At 37.4% G+C, this 8,082-nt stretch overlaps 1 pseudogene; it reads left to right on the top strand.

Annotated features, from left to right (window-relative positions):
- The first annotated feature begins 3,304 nt into the window (after nucleotides 1-3,304).
- On the top strand, nucleotides 3,305-4,107 carry LOC119874720 (annotated as a pseudogene).
- Nucleotides 4,108-8,082: the final 3,975 nt, after the last annotated feature.

Raw genomic sequence — 8,082 nt, 5'->3', positions numbered from 1 at the left:
TAAGTCTTCCACTCCATGGAAACAGGAACCCATTGTGTCCTGCCTTCTCCCCAACCTCTACTTTTCAAAATGGAAATATGTTTCAATGGACAGATAGATGGAGGAATGGGCAAAAAACTCTTTATTAAAAACCTGAAAAACTGGGATCCCTGGGTGGCGCAGCGGTTTGGTGCCTGCCTTTGGCCCAGGGCGCGATCCTGGAGACCCGGGATCGAATCCCACGTCAGGCTCCCGGTGCATGGAGCCTGCTTCTCCCTCTGCCTGTGTCTCTGCCTCTCTCTCTCTCTGTAACTATCATAAATAAATAAAAATTTAAAAAAAATAAAAATATTTAAAAAAAAAAAAAAAAAAAAAAAAAACCTGAAAAACATACATCTTTTTGAAAAAAATTACATATCCAAAAATGGTGTTATCCGGGGGAAATTTCACTTTATGTATCTTGTATTTTTTTCTTTTTCATGGCTGTGAGTTACTTTTGTAATTCATAAACCAATAAAAACATTTCCAATTTGGAAAAAACAACAAAAACCTTAAAAAAAAAAGTGTTCTTCAAAGTTCTAAGTATACTCCAAATAAATCTATTTCTGATGTAACACAAAAAACACCTGACCATTCGTGCAGTTGTGATACAGTTGCTAGGGTTTGCACAGTTCCTCTCATTATTTTATTTTTTAAAAATTACCAAATGGTTTGTGGTTTGTAATATCTTTATTAATGAGTAAAGTAATAAAAATCAGGTATTTTTACCCATATTATATGACTAATAATTTAAACTCTTTTTTGGCACACAAGTAATATTGAATCAGTCTGACACACAGTTTAGGAATCATAACTTGAATTATTGGAATTCATTCGGGAAACCCAGCCTCACTTAAAATTGCTGCTGTCTGCAGTGTAATAAATGTGATCGATGGCCTTCTGCAGCAATGCAGTTTAGCTGCTCCTCCATTGCTGGGAGAGGCCTCTTTGTGTGTGTATATGTGCATATTTCTTGAACATTCCGCAACTGTTTCCAACAGGAGCTACTTTTGAGCCTCCTATTCACAGTTATTTAAGAATAGCCTGTTATTTTCCAATGACCATGGATCAATTTAGATTGCCTGTAGGAAAATGAATCTCGTTGAAGATTGATGACTTGTAAAAGAGTAAAAATACACACAGCACCCTTATCCATTCTATCTCACTCAGTTCTTTGTCATTTGGAGCTACAAGGAAAAACTGGTTTCTGCTGGTAACCGGAACTTCCACGTGATCATCAAATTCGGCAAATTAAAACCAGGAGACTTAAATTAGTCTCAATGTTGTGTTTAAGGACTAAATGTTTAAATAAACTTCCAAAGTAAAAGCAGATTTTAGCCAATGCCTCCCTGCTCACCCAAACATCTCTTCAGCATTTCTGATCCCCTTCTCCTGACTCTTCTTTTTCCTTCCATTCCTACTTATCATTTCAGTTAATAATTTTAGGAACACATTATCTGACATACATCTTGCAATTGGTTGCACCATACCTGTGCATAGGGATAAAGCAGAGAACTTAAATACTCTACACTACCTAGTGAGATATTTAACTCATAAGTCAAATCACTTCTCTCATTTAGTAAATTTATAATATAAATAAACATTTGCAAAGAAAAAATGTACTACACAGGAGCTTTGTCAGGCTTTTATTTTAAATGCAATTGTAAAACCTATGTCATGGACTTTTTAATTTGGAAGAAATTTTAGGGACTATTTTTTTTTTTAATTTTTATTTATTTATGATAGTCACACACAGAGACAGAGAGAGAGGCAGAGACACAGGCAGAGGGAGAAGCAGGCTCCATGCACCGGGAGCCTGACGTGGGATTCGATCCCGGGTCTCCGGGATCGCGCCCTGGGCCAAAGGCAGGCGCCAAACCGCTGGCCACCCAGGGATCCCTAGGGACTATTTTGTATGCGGCGAAACTGTTAGGCCGAGGCTGACAAAACTGCAGTGTAAGTTAGTAACAAATCAGATCCTCCTGGAAATCTTTCCATTCTACTATTCTGTTTTTCTTGTTCTAGGGGGTGGAAAGGCATGGGGGTGGAAAGGCATGTACATGATCTTTCTCATTTGGTGAGAAAAAATATTATATTTGGTGCATATTATTAACCTGATGGAAGCAATAAGGAAACTGAGACTCTGAGAAGTTACATAATTTTTCCAAGGTCACACAGCTACTAAAAGAAGTGGAATTTGAACCTCAAATTGTAACCTAATGAATTCTGTGAACAATGAAAGGCATTGAAGAAAAGGAATATTTTCCTGAAGATTGAGGGAAATCCATTGAGGAAGTCACATCAAATATCATGTTAGACAAAAAACTGATAAAATTCCTCAGATATTTCTGTTATTTCCCCCCAAAGTTTCTTACCCTCAGAAGTAACTGGTTTCTTTCCTCTGATGTTACAGAGGGAAAAAATTATAACTGTTTAATCAATATAAAAGGCAAGGTTTATGTGGAAAGATTGCCTATCACCAAAGCTGCATACATAAAAAAGCCGCAAAAATTTTACTTAAAAAAAAAAAAATAGGGAGAGAGGAAAAACACAGCCAAGCTAATAGCAAAAACTGAAGATGTCAAAAAAAAGAGTGAACTTTAACTCTAAGCAGCACAAGGACTCTGAAGTGAAAATGGAGTTTTTGAAGCTAGGAGAACCTTAAATGCTGGGCCTAGAGAGAGGACACCTGTTCGGGAAGGAAAGGGCAGCCCACACCCTGCACACAGGAAGCCGGATCAGAGCCACATGCGTTAAGCTAGGAGATTGAGAGGGCTGTTCCAACTCTGCAATAAAAATTTAGAAATATTATCCAATGAAGCTGAGACAAGAATAGACAAGAAAGGAGAGTATCTTTGTGACCTGAGGTGGAGAGCAATTTCATAAACAATTAAAAAATACAAGCCATGGAGGAAAATTTGTTGAACACAATTATATCAAGACAAAGGATTTCTTTCTTTCTTCTTTCTTTCTTTCGTTCTTTCTTTCTTTCTTTCTTTCTTTCTTTCTTTCTTTCTTTTTTTCTTCTTTCTTTCTTAAAAAGATTTCATTTATTTATTCATGAGACACACACACACAGAGAGAGAGGGAGAGAGAGAGAAAAACACAGACACAGGGAGAAACAGGCTCCATGCAGAGAGCCTGACTCAATCCAGAGTCTCCAGGATCACACCCTAGGCTTGAAAGCAGCACTAAACCGCTGAGCCACCCGGGCTGCCCAAGACAAAGGATTTCCATTCAATGAAGGGCACCAGGAATAAAACTATAGAGGAGAGTCCTCCAGCAAGCCAAGATGCCGAAAGGAAAGAAGGCAAAGGGGAATAAGGTGGCCCCTGCCCCTGCTGTTGTGAAGAAGCAGGAGGCCAGGAAGGTGGTGAATGCCCTGTTCGAAAAAAGACCCAAGAATTTTAGCATTGGACAGGACATCCAGGCCAAAAAGTACTTCACCCTCTTTGTCAAATGGCCCCACTACATCTGGCTGCAGTGGCAAAGGGCTATTCTCTATAAATATTTAAAAGTGCCTTCCGCGATCAACCAGTTCACCCAGGCCTTGGACCACCAAACAGCTACTCAACTGCTTAAGATGGCCCACAAGTACAGACCAGAGATGAAGCAAGAGAAGAAGCATAGATTGTTGGCCCAGGCTGAGAAGAAAACTATGTGCAAAGGGAATGTCCCCACTAAGAGGCCACTTGTCCCTTGAGCTGGGGTTAACACTGTCACCACCTTGGTGGAAAACAGGAAGGCTCAGCTGGTAGTGATCACATGCGATGTGGATCCCACTGAGCTCATTGTCTTCCTGCCTGCCTTGTGTCATAAGATGGGGGTTCCTTACTGCATTATGAAGGGAAGGCCAGGCTGGGGAGTCTGATCCACAGGAAGACCTGCACCACTGTTGCCTTTACACGGTAACTTGGAAGACAAGTGGCTCTGACTTATCTGGTAAATGCCATCAAGACCAACTACAATGACAGATATGATGAGATCTGGTGCCACTGGGGAGGCAATGTCCTGTGTCCAAAGTCGGTGGTTTGCATCGCCAAGCTGCAAAAAGCAAATGCTAAAGAACTGGCCACCAAACTGGGCTGAATGGATGCTGTTGAATTTTTTGTACATAAAGGTAATAAAAGGTTATCTTTCCAAAAAAAAAAAAAAACTATAGAGGAGAATATGCATATATTTGTATTGTCTATGGCAAGAAAAGGGTTAAGCAGTAAGTCTACAGTTTTTTCCTTTCCATTTATTGGGGGGGAAAAAGAGTGGGGGCAGAAATGAGGCAGATGTCTAGGCCTAATCTCCTCGTGAAAATGTTAATGACTACCTCCTAGCAAAAGAGTTAAAAGTATTTGCTAACAGGGGAGGGCTTATCTTTGGAATGCTTTTAACTGGATGAACCCTGTTGGTTGGATTGCTTATGGTAAATACACCAGGAATCTATACATTTATGGGCATAGCCCATGGGAAAATATCATGCACTGGATACAACCATCTAAGTATAAATTGGAGATGTTTCATGACCTAGATGACAAAATATTGATTTGTCCCATATCTAATGAACTAAACTTGATCGTATAGTCAAGATGGTGTCTGTCAAGTTTCTCCACTATGAAGTTACTATGTTCCCTTTGTAATTAATACATACTTATAGGGAGGTATACTTTGAGATTATATAAATATCCTGTTTGTCATCAAAATCACTCATTCACTTTAGCCTTCCTTGATAATTCTTCCTTAATGTAATTGTTCTATCATAGCTGCCAAATGACGATTTTCTAACTGAATAATTTGCTCTACATTTATTAGTTGATATTTTAATGTGAAGATGACCTTTCCCCTCCTATTTGTTATTTCATTATTTATCTGTATCAGCAGGGACTCATAGATTCTTACTTTATTCCTTAAATTATGACCTATTATTACCATTATTGACTTTGTTATGTAGCTTATCCCAGATTTGGCAAGTGGGTGTGCCTTGTTTTTTGTTTGTTTTTATAGTAGGTGAAATTACATAAAAGTTAAAAAGAGGGACGCCTGTGTGGCTCAGAGGTTTAGTGCCTGCCTTCAGCCCAGGATGTGATCCTACAGTCCCAGGATTGAGTCCATCAGGCTCCCTGCATGGAGCCTGCTTCTTCCTCTGCCTGTGTCTCTGCCTTTCTCTCTCTCCCTCTGTGTCTCTTGTGAATAAATAAATAAATAAAATATTTTTATAAAAGGTTAAAAATAAACGAAGAAACAATAATATTCCTAGCAATACATTTTCAAAATGTATAAAGCAAAACCACATAGGAATTCAAATAATATAAAGCTATTGGGATTTTTTTTAACTCTCTGAATCTGATGGATGAAGTAGACCACCCAATCAGATGGATGAAGAGAGCCATTATTAAGGGTATAGGAGATGTGAATAACATAGCTAAAAAGACTCATCTATTACATATAAAATACTGCACCTAACAGAAAATGCTCACTCTTTTTGAGGAACCATAAAACACTTTTTACACTTTTTATTTGGAAATAATTTTAAATATACAGAAAGTTAAATCTGGAAAAATATAAATAACAAAAAGAACACCTGTATAGCCTTTACTCTGATTCACCTACTCTAAACAATTTACCCATTTGTATTATCATTTTCTGTGTGTATGAGTGTGTAAATTTTTTCCTGAATTATTTGAGTGTAAGTTACACACATTGTCATCATTAACCCTTACATGCCTCAATGTGTATGTCCTAAAAATAAGAATATTCTCTCATAGTACCACTATATAGTTACCAACTTTATAAATTCTTATATTGATACTTTACCATCTAATTTAAAATTTTGTCAGTTGAAATAAAAATAGCCTTTATGGCATTTCCCCCCCTGTAGCACAGATCCAGTTTAGGGGTAACTATTGTATTTAGTTGTTATTATCTTTAGCCTGTAATGAAATACTTGTAAAAATTGACCAAATTCATCCACAGTGTGGTACAATTCAACCTCAAACAAACAAACAAAAAAAGATAATTTCATACATATTTTTAAACAAAGAAATAAAACACATAAGCCATGATTTGAAAAGAAAATCAAAGTGGAAATTAGAAATATTTTATACTGAAATATAAAAAAACAACCAAACTAACTAACTAGCTAAAATAAAGTGGGGAATAAGAGAATGGAAATAAGCAAGAAAATTAATTAAATCGATAACAACAATGGAGAGATCATCAATGCAGCCCAAAGCAGAGTCATTAAAAAGATGAATATGAAAGAAAATACTCTAAATAATCTGAATCTGAGCAAGGGATCCCTGGGTGGTGCAGCGGTTTAGCGCCTGCCTTTGGCCCAGGGCGCGATCCTGGAGACCCGGGATCGAATCCCACGTCGGGCTTCTGGTGCATGGAGCCTGCTTCTCCCTCTGCCTATGTCTCTGCCTCTCTCTCTCTCTCTCTCTCTGTGTGTGTGACTATCATAAATAAATAAATTTTAAAAATAAATAAATAAATAAATAAATAATCTAAGCAAGAATAAAAGGAAGAAAGTATAAATAAATAATTGAACTAAAATCATGACATTTTTGCAACACCTGGGTGGGGTACTTGGTTGTACATCAACTCTTGGTTTCAGCTCAGTTCTCTATCTCAGGGTCATGAGATCAGGCCCAACCTTGGGGTGGAGCTCAGCTGGGAGTCTGCTTACGATTTTCCCTCTCCTTTTACCCCCTCCCCATGTGAGTGCTCTCTCTCTTTTTCCAAAATAAATAAATAAATCTTTAAAATCATGGCATATTTATAGATACTTTAGAGATATAAAAGAAAATAACTTTAAAAAAATTTTAACCAATACATTTTAAACCTTAGATGCAGGTAAATTTTCTAAAAACAAACAAAAATTACAAGTTAACAAATTTGATTAAAACCAAAAGCTTGGGATCCCTGGGTGGCGCAGCGGTTTGGCGCCCACTTTTGGCCCAGGGCGAGATCCTGGAGACCCGGGATCAAATCCCACGTCGGGCTCCCTCTGCATGGAGCCTGCTTCTCCCTCTGCCTGTGTCTCTGCCTCTCTCTCTCTCTCTCTCTCTCTCTGTGACTATCATAAATAAATAAAAATTAAAAAAAAAAAAAACCAAAAGCTGAATGAACTAATAAACATTAAGAAGTTGAAAAGTTGTCAAGGGGATCCCTGGGTGGCGCAGCGGTTTGGCGCCTGCCTTTAGCCCAGGGCGCGATCCTGGAGACCCGGGATCGAATCCCACATCGGGCTCCCGGTGCATGGAGCCTGCTTCTCCCTCTGCCTGTGTCTCTCTGCCTCTCTCTCTTTCTGTAACATTTTTTAAGATGATAATATATGTTTTTATCAAGAAAAATACATAATCTGTATTTCATATAACATGTTTCAGAGAATATAGAGGAAAAGTCACAAAATTCAATTTACCTTGATGTCAAAAAGAACAGGGACTGTATAATTATAATCTTATGGACACAGATGCAAAAATCCTAATTTTCAAAAACAACAAATCAAATTCTATAGTATACTCAACCTTCTCATTATTTGCAGATTCCTATTTATGAATTCATCTACTTGTCAAATGTATTTGTAACCCCAAAATCAATACTTAAAATGCTTTCGCAGTCATTTACGGAAATATGCAGAGTTGCAAAAAATTTGAGTTGCAGGACTCACATGTTCCCAGCTAAGGTTAAACAAGATAACATTCTGCCTTCTGTTTTAGTAATTTTGTAGTAAACAAGTATACTTTTTGTGATCTATTTAGTGCCACATTTTTCATATTTTTGTATTTTTTCTTGGTGATTTTGCTGCTTAAAATAGCCTAGCACTAAAAAAAAAAAAAAAAATAGCCTAGCACTAAAGTACTATCTAGTGTTCTTGGCACAAAAGGTTGTGGTGTGCCTTACAGAGAAAATACATGTACTAGATAAGCATTATTTGGGCATGAGTTCTAGAATTATTGGTCACAAGTTCAATGTTAGTGAATCAAGAATATATATTAAATAAGGTATCTTTAGACAAAAACACATAAAACAAGATTATATATTGATCAGTTGACTAACATGTCTCCAGAG

This window comes from Canis lupus, chromosome 16 (assembly GCF_011100685.1).
Source record: "Canis lupus familiaris isolate Mischka breed German Shepherd chromosome 16, alternate assembly UU_Cfam_GSD_1.0, whole genome shotgun sequence".
Taxonomy (NCBI): domain Eukaryota; kingdom Metazoa; phylum Chordata; class Mammalia; order Carnivora; family Canidae; genus Canis; species Canis lupus.
The sequence above is the reverse complement of the archived record's forward strand: the minus strand, read 5'-3'. Positions and strand labels throughout refer to the sequence as shown.